At 45.7% G+C, this 13,634-nt stretch overlaps 1 long non-coding RNA gene across 2 annotated transcripts in view; it reads right to left on the minus strand.

The window, feature by feature from the left end:
• The window catches only part of LOC137534983 (uncharacterized), a 125,974-nt gene that overhangs the window by 28,779 nt on the left and 83,561 nt on the right, over nucleotides 1-13,634 (minus strand). The window lies entirely within an intron of this gene.

Raw genomic sequence — 13,634 nt, forward strand, 5'->3', positions numbered from 1 at the left:
TGAGTGCAAAAAGGACAGGGGACCGGGGAATGGGAGATAAGTGTGTGGACAAGCAAAGTTGCTGATTGTTGGAAGGGGAGGGGTATGGACTGTATAACAGGTTAGAAGGCAAGTGTGTGTGTGTGTGTGGGGGGGGGGGGGGGGGGAGGATGGACAGTAAGAGAGTGCAGGATATGCGAGATACCCTTTTTTTCATCCTTCTATTTCTGTCTTATCTTTTCTTAACTCTGTGGAATACTGGTGTAAATAAATTCATTGCAGGAATTAAAGTTCACAGGGGAAATACTGACAACCTCAGATCTACGGCTGATACAACACTGATTGGCTGAAAGTGCGGAAGCCCACCGATGAGGATTAAAGAAGAAATTGCAAAAGTTGACTAGTTGCTATAACATTATGTATTCTAGTGAATCCTCTGCAAACAGATGGAGAAGAATTGGTCTGGGAGATCTCTGCAGAAAAGGTGACTGCAATAGTATATGTAAACATGCTATAAAAGAGTAGAGATGGTTTGCAATTATCTAGATGAACTATGTATCAAGTTGTCCCCACTTACCAGAGAAATGTCCCAATAATCCTCCACTCATGAGACGCTGTGTAAATTCAAATGACTTTAACTGCGGGCGGTCCTGTGAAGTAATAGTTGCAACTATGTGAATTAATATAGTAGTAGCCGTGAGTGAAATTTAGTGGTAAAGATACTTCACAGGTCCGCCCCCAAGTTAGTTACGTGCGTTGCTACGGAAGCAGCTCGCGTAACTAAAGGAAGGCACACTCCTTACATGGCAGCAAGCGCTGCTATGTAAGGAAGGCAAAGCATGCGCTCCTTCACATTAAGCTGTGCTGCTTTAGCAGCGCAGCTTGATGAATCCGGCCCATAGTAATTCAGCACACAAGAAAGACAAAACGTCTGTACCAAAGCTAGGCTGTTGTGAGCCGAGGTGGCCAGCTGGTAATGTAGCGTTGGTACACGTTCTTGATGAGGTCTTTTAATGCACATCTGACCTGAGGCAAAACTACCCAAGGTAAGCACAGAGGTATGTTCGTACTGGATCCACATACCTCTGTATGTTGTCCATTCCTCATTCCTTTAGGTTTCTGTAATCATTCCTTGAAAAATCTGACTTTTGGCTAAAGTCAAATTTTCAGACAGGAAAAGGCGGCGTAGCTGCGATGTTCCCTCCTATTACCCTCCCATTCCCTCCTCTTCCCCACTCCATTCACACCCCTTAAAGCATACCTGAACTGAAAGGGGTATGTATTTATTTGCTTTTAAACAATGCAGATGATCTGTTTTAAACAGCAGATGGCTGTCCTGCTGATCTTCTGCCTCTAATACAGGGATGTCCTTCGAAGGCCAAGGTCCTCACACATTTTTGACACAGCTCATATTAATTGATGGGTCTAAATCAGGAAAGGTGTGCTCCATCAGGTACAACACATTCCTCTCTTTCTCATTCCATCCTAAACACTTGCATGGATCTGGTCCTCCTGGCCTGGATTTCGACACCTGTGCTCTAATCATTTTCACCATAGACCTTGAACAAGCATGCAGATTAGAGTTTGACTGGATTCTGTTTGTTTTAGGTATGTGAACACCGCTGCAGCCTTGAGGGCCAGCACTTCCATTTAGTCAATGGGATCAATTGCCCCCCGGGCCCTAGAGTCTGTAGGGCACCCCAAGTGTCTCCCACTGCCCCTTTAAGAATATGTGCCTGGCTGTGGCGGCTGATGGCCAGGTTCTGTGGCTCATACATGTAACTGTTTGCAGTGCCGGTGCAAACGGTGGTGGTGGAGGCGGCAGGAGAAGGTAGGCGGTAGGTATGCATACATTACCTGATTCCACCGGCATCATGGTTCCCCTCCTGCTTGGTGCTGTGTCACAATACCGGCCTCAACGGCACTCTCCCAAATGTGACACTGGCATGTGACATCACGTCATTCATGCCTTCCAGGAGAAAGAGGCGCCCTGCTGTTGTCGGGGATCAGGTGGATGCTGTATTGGCTTTGGCTGGAGTGGATAGAAATGAATGACAGTCTGACTGGTGATTGCATATTTTGAGCGTGAGTAGGTCAGATGCTGCAGGTTGAGGGGGGGGGCGATCTGAAGGGTGGTTTGGCAGTATGGGGGCCCCGGCAGCAATCAGCATCTGAATTTGGGTAGGTAGGGGGCCCTATTAGATCTTTAACCGGCACTGGCAGCCATGAGATCACAACTGGTATTGTTTAAATGGAAATAAATATGGCAGCCTCCAAAGTTTTTTCGGTCCAGGTGTCCTTTAAGAGGAAGGAATCCTAACACAACAAGGAAAAAGAGACTCCCCTAAATTTTGAGTACCACAATACTTTATTCAATATGAGAGAATTGATAATCAAGGAGCCAAAAAAGTAAATGCAAAAATCTTTATTGGTGCCAACCACAAAAATTAAAAACCGTTAAAACCAGAACAGCCGTGCCTGGGTCATAGGCCCCACATATTATCAATAATCTGCCTGAGCTCTTGTTACGTAAATATATATAGGTATATGAGGTATGTGACCTCTCCCTCAAAAAGACTGTAGTAAAGGAGGTGCAATGTCTGGAGCATCTCCGAAATAACCAATTATAGAAAACAACACTGCACCCAGTCAGATTGAATCAAAGGTACACATACCAATACTAAATGAATAAAATTTACACATAACTCTCCATTACCAAAACCTGCAACACTAAAACAGGAAGTGCATAATCATTTACTGTGGGGGTGAAAAAAGAGGCGTAACAACACCACAAAACATTAACAAGTATAAATTGCAATCTAATTCATAAAGTAACCAGTAGGAAAGAAATTATGTATCCGGGCACCAGCCAGCAGTAATGCTTAGATCACACCTTTATTGCATCCACCTGGAATTCCAAACAACGATATGTACATATCGTTGTTTGGAATTCCAGGTGGATGCAATAAAGGTGTGATCTAAGCATTACTGCTGGCTGGTGCCCGGATACATAGTTTCTTTCCTACTGGTTATATTGTTGTCTTCTTGTCCGGAGGCACGGAGTGCCCACCTGCTACCCCCTGGATCTGCCTTTCTGTGCATCTAGTGCCAACCTATCGTTGTACTCTCTTGCCTTAGAACTAATTCATAAAGTGCAGAGTGCATACCAAGCACAATAGCTGAAATATAAATGAGTGAAGATATCACGAGGGGAGGAAGGAAGAATCGTGAGAGAAGATGGAGGCAGGATTGGAGAAGAAAGTAACAAGGCTCACCTAAATGCTCAGTAAAGAGACCCAGGGACGGCTGTGTCGGCGCTACCGGCGCAGTATGACTAGTTCCGCCAATGCTGCAAAGGGACGGAAGGAATGGGAGGGTGATAGGAGGGAACATCCCAGCAAGCCCGCTTCTTGCTTCTTCCTGTCTGAATATTTTACTTTAGCTGAAAGTCACATATTTTTCAAGCAGTTATTACAGGGATCAGGAGGAACAAGGAGAGGAATGGACAATGCACAGAGGTATGTGGATCCAGCATGAACATTCCTCTGTGGTTACCTCAGATAGCTTTGCCTTAGGTGAGGTATCCTTTAATGACCTTTAAAGTATACTTGAGGCAGGGAGACACAATAAAATTAGATACCCACCTCAGTGGAGGAAAGCCTGTGGATAATCCAGAGGTTCCCCGGATCATCCTGGTGCCCACAGTTCCTGAACATATTCCACAAGTGCTTGTTGAATATGTTCTTGTGACCACTCTCCCATCTGTGTACGAACGTGGCCACACTTTGCTTGTGTGCGTACCGTCTGCCCCTGAACAATAGTATGAAGTGGCTTCTTCAGGGTTGCAGAGAGGGTGTAGAGGTCAAAGTTTGCTGTAATTCTTATGGAAGCTTCCAAGCTTGCCATGAGGTAGGGGAGGCTCAGAGTGCGTCCGCCCTTGTCAGTGGAAGAAAAGGATTAGTGGGTGAGATTATTGGTAAGAGAAAGTCGTTTGCTGGCAGCAGGACTGATAGTGAAGTTGCCAGACCTGAAGCAAGGTATGTCAGTGGAAGTAACTGGAGGAGCAGAGAAGTAGCCGATGAATGGAGAGGCTGGCCAAGAGGATGTCAGCCAACTGCAGTCTGGAAGCCTAGTATGGCCACTTTTGAAAGACTGGTTCTCTCTTCTCTGAGGTGCTCCACGGATGCCCTCCTGGATCCACTTTAATTTGCATACAGGGCAAACAGGTCCATAGATGATGCCATCAACATCAGCCTGGCGTACATCATGGAACACCTCGACAGACCTAACACCTATACTAGGATCCTCTTCTTTGACTTCGGTTCCATCTTTAATACCGTTTGCTCGAACATCCTGCATGACAACTTAGCACAACTCAGTCTTGACCTCATTCTATGTGCATTTATCAATGACTTCCTCACCAACAGGACACATCTAGTCAAGCACAAACAATTCAGGGTGTGGCATGTGTCGTATTTGGTGAATAAAGTGGATTCTGATTTTGGCTTCCTTTAGGTTCTCTTGTAAACCCTTCTAGTTTGGTTTTACCATGAGTTAACTTTGGGTACTTTGTAACACCTCTATACATTTCCTCATAAATCTTACGATACCATCCCGCCCGGCACCTCCGCTTCTCCCAGGAGACCACTGTAACGATTGTGGAATTCTCTCCGTGATCAGCGCACAGGACGTGCGCCGACACTGCGGAAATCCTCCACAAGCGTATAATTTTAGGGAACCCAGCAAACGGTGGTGGTGGAGGCGGCAGGAGAAGGTAGGCGGTAGGTATGCATACATTACCTGATTCCACCGGCATCATGGTTCCCCTCCTGCTTGGTGCTGTGTCACAATACCGGCCTCAACGGCACTCTCCCAAATGTGACACTGGCATGTGACATCACGTCATTCATGCCTTCCAGGAGAAAGAGGCGCCCTGCTGTTGTCGGGGATCAGGTGGATGCTGTATTGGCTTTGGCTGGAGTGGATAGAAATGAATGACAGTCTGACTGGTGATTGCATATTTTGAGCGTGAGTAGGTCAGATGCTGCAGGTTGAGGGGGGGGGCGATCTGAAGGGTGGTTTGGCAGTATGGGGGCCCCGGCAGCAATCAGCATCTGAATTTGGGTAGGTAGGGGGCCCTATTAGATCTTTAACCGGCACTGGCAGCCATGAGATCACAACTGGTATTGTTTAAATGGAAATAAATATGGCAGCCTCCAAAGTTTTTTCGGTCCAGGTGTCCTTTAAGAGGAAGGAATCCTAACACAACAAGGAAAAAGAGACTCCCCTAAATTTTGAGTACCACAATACTTTATTCAATATGAGAGAATTGATAATCAAGGAGCCAAAAAAGTAAATGCAAAAATCTTTATTGGTGCCAACCACAAAAATTAAAAACCGTTAAAACCAGAACAGCCGTGCCTGGGTCATAGGCCCCACATATTATCAATAATCTGCCTGAGCTCTTGTTACGTAAATATATATAGGTATATGAGGTATGTGACCTCTCCCTCAAAAAGACTGTAGTAAAGGAGGTGCAATGTCTGGAGCATCTCCGAAATAACCAATTATAGAAAACAACACTGCACCCAGTCAGATTGAATCAAAGGTACACATACCAATACTAAATGAATAAAATTTACACATAACTCTCCATTACCAAAACCTGCAACACTAAAACAGGAAGTGCATAATCATTTACTGTGGGGGTGAAAAAAGAGGCGTAACAACACCACAAAACATTAACAAGTATAAATTGCAATCTAATTCATAAAGTAACCAGTAGGAAAGAAATTATGTATCCGGGCACCAGCCAGCAGTAATGCTTAGATCACACCTTTATTGCATCCACCTGGAATTCCAAACAACGATATGTACATATCGTTGTTTGGAATTCCAGGTGGATGCAATAAAGGTGTGATCTAAGCATTACTGCTGGCTGGTGCCCGGATACATAGTTTCTTTCCTACTGGTTATATTGTTGTCTTCTTGTCCGGAGGCACGGAGTGCCCACCTGCTACCCCCTGGATCTGCCTTTCTGTGCATCTAGTGCCAACTTATCGTTGTACTCTCTTGCCTTAGAACTAATTCATAAAGTGCAGAGTGCATACCAAGCACAATAGCTGAAATATAAATGAGTGAAGATATCACGAGGGGAGGAAGGAAGAATCGTGAGAGAAGATGGAGGCAGGATTGGAGAAGAAAGTAACAAGGCTCACCTAAATGCTCAGTAAAGAGACCCAGGGACGGCTGTGTCGGCGCTACCGGCGCAGTATGACTAGTTCCGCCAATGCTGCAAAGGGACGGAAGGAATGGGAGGGTGATAGGAGGGAACATCCCAGCAAGCCCGCTTCTTGCTTCTTCCTGTCTGAATATTTTACTTTAGCTGAAAGTCACATATTTTTCAAGCAGTTATTACAGGGATCAGGAGGAACAAGGAGAGGAATGGACAATGCACAGAGGTATGTGGATCCAGCATGAACATTCCTCTGTGGTTACCTCAGATAGCTTTGCCTTAGGTGAGGTATCCTTTAATGACCTTTAAAGTATACTTGAGGCAGGGAGACACAATAAAATTAGATACCCACCTCAGTGGAGGAAAGCCTGTGGATAATCCAGAGGTTCCCCGGATCATCCTGGTGCCCACAGTTCCTGAACATATTCCACAAGAGCTTGTTGAATATGTTCTTGTGACCACTCTCCCATCTGTGTACGAACGTGGCCACACTTTGCTTGTGTGCGTACCGTCTGCCCCTGAACAATAGTATGAAGTGGCTTCTTCAGGGTTGCAGAGAGGGTGTAGAGGTCAAAGTTTGCTGTAATTCTTACGGAAGCTTCCAAGCTTGCCATGAGGTAGGGGAGGCTCAGAGTGCGTCCGCCCTTGTCAGTGGAAGAAAAGGATTAGTGGGTGAGATTATTGGTAAGAGAAAGTCGTTTGCTGGCAGCAGGACTGATAGTGAAGTTGCCAGACCTGAAGCAAGGTATGTCAGTGGAAGTAACTGGAGGAGCAGAGAAGTAGCCGATGAATGGAGAGGCTGGCCAAGAGGATGTCAGCCAACTGCAGTCTGGAAGCCTAGTATGGCCACTTTTGAAAGACTGGTTCTCTCTTCTCTGAGGTGCTCCACGGATGCCCTCCTGGATCCACTTTAATTTGCATACAGGGCAAACAGGTCCATAGATGATGCCATCAACATCAGCCTGGCGTACATCATGGAACACCTCGACAGACCTAACACCTATACTAGGATCCTCTTCTTTGACTTCGGTTCCATCTTTAATACCGTTTGCTCGAACATCCTGCATGACAACTTAGCACAACTCAGTCTTGACCTCATTCTATGTGCATTTATCAATGACTTCCTCACCAACAGGACACATCTAGTCAAGCACAAACAATTCAGGGTGTGGCATGTGTCGTATTTGGTGAATAAAGTGGATTCTGATTTTGGCTTCCTTTAGGTTCTCTTGTAAACCCTTCTAGTTTGGTTTTACCATGAGTTAACTTTGGGTACTTTGTAACACCTCTATACATTTCCTCATAAATCTTACGATACCATCCCGCCCGGCACCTCCGCTTCTCCCAGGAGACCACTGTAACGATTGTGGAATTCTCTCCGTGATCAGCGCACAGGACGTGCGCCGACACTGCGGAAATCCTCCACAAGCGTATAATTTTAGGGAACCCAGCAAACGGTGGTGGTGGAGGTGGCAGGAGAAGGTAGGCGGTAGGTATGCATACATTACCTGATTCCACCGGCATCATGGTTCCCCTCCTGCTTGGTGCTGTGTCACAATACCGGCCTCAACGGCACTCTCCCAAATGTGACACTGGCATGTGACATCACGTCATTCATGCCTTCCAGGAGAAAGAGGCGCCCTGCTGTTGTCGGGGATCAGGTGGATGCTGTATTGGCTTTGGCTGGAGTGGATAGAAATGAATGACAGTCTGACTGGTGATTGCATATTTTGAGCGTGAGTAGGTCAGATGCTGCAGGTTGAGGGGGGGGGGGGGGCGATCTGAAGGGTGGTTTGGCAGTATGGGGGCCCCGGCAGCAATCAGCATCTGAATTTGGGTAGGTAGGGGGCCCTATTAGATCTTTAACCGGCACTGGCAGCCATGAGATCACAACTGGTATTGTTTAAATGGAAATAAATATGGCAGCCTCCAAAGTTTTTTCGGTCCAGGTGTCCTTTAAGAGGAAGGAATCCTAACACAACAAGGAAAAAGAGACTCCCCTAAATTTTGAGTACCACAATACTTTATTCAATATGAGAGAATTGATAATCAAGGAGCCAAAAAAGTAAATGCAAAAATCTTTATTGGTGCCAACCACAAAAATTAAAAACCGTTAAAACCAGAACAGCCGTGCCTGGGTCATAGGCCCCACATATTATCAATAATCTGCCTGAGCTCTTGTTACGTAAATATATATAGGTATATGAGGTATGTGACCTCTCCCTCAAAAAGACTGTAGTAAAGGAGGTGCAATGTCTGGAGCATCTCCGAAATAACCAATTATAGAAAACAACACTGCACCCAGTCAGATTGAATCAAAGGTACACATACCAATACTAAATGAATAAAATTTACACATAACTCTCCATTACCAAAACCTGCAACACTAAAACAGGAAGTGCATAATCATTTACTGTGGGGGTGAAAAAAGAGGCGTAACAACACCACAAAACATTAACAAGTATAAATTGCAATCTAATTCATAAAGTAACCAGTAGGAAAGAAATTATGTATCCGGGCACCAGCCAGCAGTAATGCTTAGATCACACCTTTATTGCATCCACCTGGAATTCCAAACAACGATATGTACATATCGTTGTTTGGAATTCCAGGTGGATGCAATAAAGGTGTGATCTAAGCATTACTGCTGGCTGGTGCCCGGATACATAGTTTCTTTCCTACTGGTTATATTGTTGTCTTCTTGTCCGGAGGCACGGAGTGCCCACCTGCTACCCCCTGGATCTGCCTTTCTGTGCATCTAGTGCCAACCTATCGTTGTACTCTCTTGCCTTAGAACTAATTCATAAAGTGCAGAGTGCATACCAAGCACAATAGCTGAAATATAAATGAGTGAAGATATCACGAGGGGAGGAAGGAAGAATCGTGAGAGAAGATGGAGGCAGGATTGGAGAAGAAAGTAACAAGGCTCACCTAAATGCTCAGTAAAGAGACCCAGGGACGGCTGTGTCGGCGCTACCGGCGCAGTATGACTAGTTCCGCCAATGCTGCAAAGGGACGGAAGGAATGGGAGGGTGATAGGAGGGAACATCCCAGCAAGCCCGCTTCTTGCTTCTTCCTGTCTGAATATTTTACTTTAGCTGAAAGTCACATATTGTTCAAGCAGTTATTACAGGGATCAGGAGGAACAAGGAGAGGAATGGACAATGCACAGAGGTATGTGGATCCAGCATGAACATTCCTCTGTGGTTACCTCAGATAGCTTTGCCTTAGGTGAGGTATCCTTTAATGACCTTTAAAGTATACTTGAGGCAGGGAGACACAATAAAATTAGATACCCACCTCAGTGGAGGAAAGCCTGTGGATAATCCAGAGGTTCCCCGGATCATCCTGGTGCCCACAGTTCCTGAACATATTCCACAAGAGCTTGTTGAATATGTTCTTGTGACCACTCTCCCATCTGTGTACGAACGTGGCCACACTTTGCTTGTGTGCGTACCGTCTGCCCCTGAACAATAGTATGAAGTGGCTTCTTCAGGGTTGCAGAGAGGGTGTAGAGGTCAAAGTTTGCTGTAATTCTTACGGAAGCTTCCAAGCTTGCCATGAGGTAGGGGAGGCTCAGAGTGCGTCCGCCCTTGTCAGTGGAAGAAAAGGATTAGTGGGTGAGATTATTGGTAAGAGAAAGTCGTTTGCTGGCAGCAGGACTGATAGTGAAGTTGCCAGACCTGAAGCAAGGTATGTCAGTGGAAGTAACTGGAGGAGCAGAGAAGTAGCCGATGAATGGAGAGGCTGGCCAAGAGGATGTCAGCCAACTGCAGTCTGGAAGCCTAGTATGGCCACTTTTGAAAGACTGGTTCTCTCTTCTCTGAGGTGCTCCACGGATGCCCTCCTGGATCCACTTTAATTTGCATACAGGGCAAACAGGTCCATAGATGATGCCATCAACATCAGCCTGGCGTACATCATGGAACACCTCGACAGACCTAACACCTATACTAGGATCCTCTTCTTTGACTTCGGTTCCATCTTTAATACCGTTTGCTCGAACATCCTGCATGACAACTTAGCACAACTCAGTCTTGACCTCATTCTATGTGCATTTATCAATGACTTCCTCACCAACAGGACACATCTAGTCAAGCACAAACAATTCAGGGTGTGGCATGTGTCGTATTTGGTGAATAAAGTGGATTCTGATTTTGGCTTCCTTTAGGTTCTCTTGTAAACCCTTCTAGTTTTATTTTACCATGAGTTAACTTTGGGTACTTTGTAACACCTCTATACATTTCCTCATAAATCTTACGATACCATCCCGCCCGGCACCTCCGCTTCTCCCAGGAGACCACTGTAACGATTGTGGAATTCTCTCCGTGATCAGCGCACAGGACGTGCGCCGACACTGCGGAAATCCTCCACAAGCGTATAATTTTAGGGAACCCAGCAAAAGGTGCAACGCACCTGTAGAGGGAAATTCCTGTCGGCAGATGGAGCTGTGGAGTGCAGAGGAACAGATCCTCTGCCCTGCCACAGACGCCAGACAGGAATTGTACAAAGGGAAGAAACGCAGGACAAGATAGCCCTGAAAGAGAGAGATCAAAGCGACAGAGGGTATGTGTGTCCACCAATCTAGTCGTCACCCTGCGACGATGAACACACAACCATGAAGATCAGGTGAGAAGGCAATCGCAAGAGATGGCGATTGCTAACAGCGACACAAGACCCGAATAAGCACAGATGAGGAATGTATGTATGTCCACCAATTTAGCCGCCAACCTGCGACGGTGGACACACAACAGAGGAAACCAAGTGAGAACGCAATTGCAAGAGAAGCGACTGCGAATGAGAACGAGCACAGAGACGGATTGTATGTGTGTGCACCAATCCAGTCGCCAACCCGCGACGGCACACACACAACAGCAGATACGAAGTAGGAACGCAATCGCGAGAGAGGCGATTGCCAGAGGTGACACAAGGCTAAAGCAAGACAGGACATGAGAGTAGCAAAGGCACAGCAAATCATACAATGAGAAGATAAGGAAAATAACAAACGCTAACTAAACGCGAACACCGCACTCATTCACAACAGCGAACGCGTTTACAGCGCGGTCTCCGCCTGTTAAGCACAACAGAGACAAGCACGCCTAACTAACCACCGACAGACAAACATGAAACAGAGGACGCAAGCGCTTGCTTAACGGTTACCTCACCGAGCCTCTAGCAAGCGTTCGTATCAGACAAGACAGATACACGAAAACAGGAATAAATGAGAAATACAATCCACTGCTCTTTCCGCCAGAGCTAGTGCGATCCAAGTAAGGCAACAGAGCTAGCAGGATCCACTGCTCTTTCCGCCAGAGCTAGTGTGATCCAGGTATAGCAAGAGAGCTTAGCAGGATCCACTGCTCTTTCCGCCAGAGTGAGTGTGATCCAAGTATAGAAACAGAGCAAGCTGGATCCACTGCTCTTCCGCCAGAGCAAGTGTGATCCAGGTATAGCAAGAGAGCTTAGCAGGATCCACTGCTCTTTCCGCCAGAGTGAGTGTGATCCAAGTATAGAAACAGAGCAAGCTGGATCCACTGCTCTTTCCGCCAGAGCAAGTGCAATCCAAGTACAGCAAGAGGGTAGTAGATCAGAAGGATCCACAGCCGCTACCGCTAGAGGCTAGTGCGATCCAAGCACGACAGACAGATGAACAGAAGGGCCTACCAGTAACAACCGCTGCTCTGGTTAGCACCCCACAGACAGACAGAACAGGCAATACAAATAATATAATCCTGACTGCTCAAGCAAGGATGCCTAGTACAGTCCCCAGAATTACTCTAAGCTAATCTTTAAACAATAAGCATGGCTGACACTCCAGGAGTGTTACACAGGACAAACCCTTATGACCAGCGAAGTACTGTGGAATCACATGGTATTTATAGAGCAAGCCTACAGAGGATGTGGCTAGGCAATTTGCATGACAACCGTATGCAAATTCCTCAGCAGCAGCAAGCTGCAAAACTGACAAAAGGTCTCTTTTCCAGAGCCCTGCAGAATGCAGACCTGAACAGTAGTCAAAAAGCTGCCTGCCTACGCAGGCAGCTGAGCGGATCATTACAACCACCTTGTCCTCTAGCTTGGTCACCTTCTCTCATTTGCACATCCAGGAGTTCTCACAAGCATTATCTCTCCTTTAGAATTATCTCCCACAGCCGGTCCATCATGCTCCGAGCCTGGAAACCTTCAATGTTCCCTCAGATACACGTTTTCAGATAAGCCTATAATTTTATAAAGTTAGCATTGGAGGCTCACTGCCTCATCCGCTAACCCTTATGTTTCCACCCCCACTACCCTCTAGATTGTAAGCTCGCAAGGGCAGGCACCTCCTCCTAGTGTTTTTTATACTGCTGTAGGTCATTGTATGAACATATACCAGTAATGGCAATGTCACTAACCACACATCAACTAAATATGTATTTGTACTTGTATTGCTGTATCTATACTCCTCAATATTTGTTTTGTACTATTTATAGCAAAATGGAAGATGTTGGAGCTAAATAAATAAAACATAATAATATAATAACCTCTACCTTGCAGTTACTGCCAAAGAGCCGTATCAGTCAATAGCTTGTGCTGATGAAGGCCAACATAGCCCAAAAGAGATGCCTGCAAGCTAAATTGGTATTTTTCTGTAAATGGACATCAAACAAATGACAGCGCTCATAGGCTGCAACTGAATTGTAGACTAACAGAGGCATGCAGAGCCCCACAGGGGCTAAATACATGCCTTGAATGCAAATCAGATGCAAATCATGTATTAGTCCTAATCTATAATTTGAATGCAAATTGATGCACATGGATGGAGCTAGCCATAAGTATACTTACATGAGCTTTGTACAGCAGGAGACATTGGCTGCACTTCCAAACAGAGGCTGCACCCGAATTGACTACCTGCAATAGATGTGCAGAGCTCCACAATTGTGGACTAAAATACACAACATGCATTCAAAACAGGTACAGCAAAGGAGGACGTTAGCTTCAGTATAAATAATATGTGCACAAATTATTCCCTACTAGACTTCCCCACGGCGGTGACAGGTCCTCTCGGGGAAGACCTACCGCTAGTCTAACGATAAAAACACGATTTTTTCCTAGTGCTGCTAGTCATTTTTCTGTAAATGAACATTATAGACCTGCTGGCTTTTCAGTGACATAAAGGAATGATTCATGTAGTCACTTACTGAATGGAAGTCATACCTTATGGGAGTACCTTCTTGTGTGAAGCAGAATATTTTCAAATTACTTTTTTTATGAAGTCAAAATTATAGTTTGCATAATCAGGGAATGTGGAATGAGGCAGTACATAAATGTAACCTGCAATTCTTCTCATCATCACAAGATGGCAGTCTGATATAAACCAGGCTGGAACGCACAGAGAGGAAGAGGCGGAGCCCAGAGAAAGGAAGTTTGGGGTTAGAGG

This window comes from Hyperolius riggenbachi, chromosome 10 (assembly GCF_040937935.1).
Source record: "Hyperolius riggenbachi isolate aHypRig1 chromosome 10, aHypRig1.pri, whole genome shotgun sequence".
NCBI classification, from domain to species: domain Eukaryota; kingdom Metazoa; phylum Chordata; class Amphibia; order Anura; family Hyperoliidae; genus Hyperolius; species Hyperolius riggenbachi.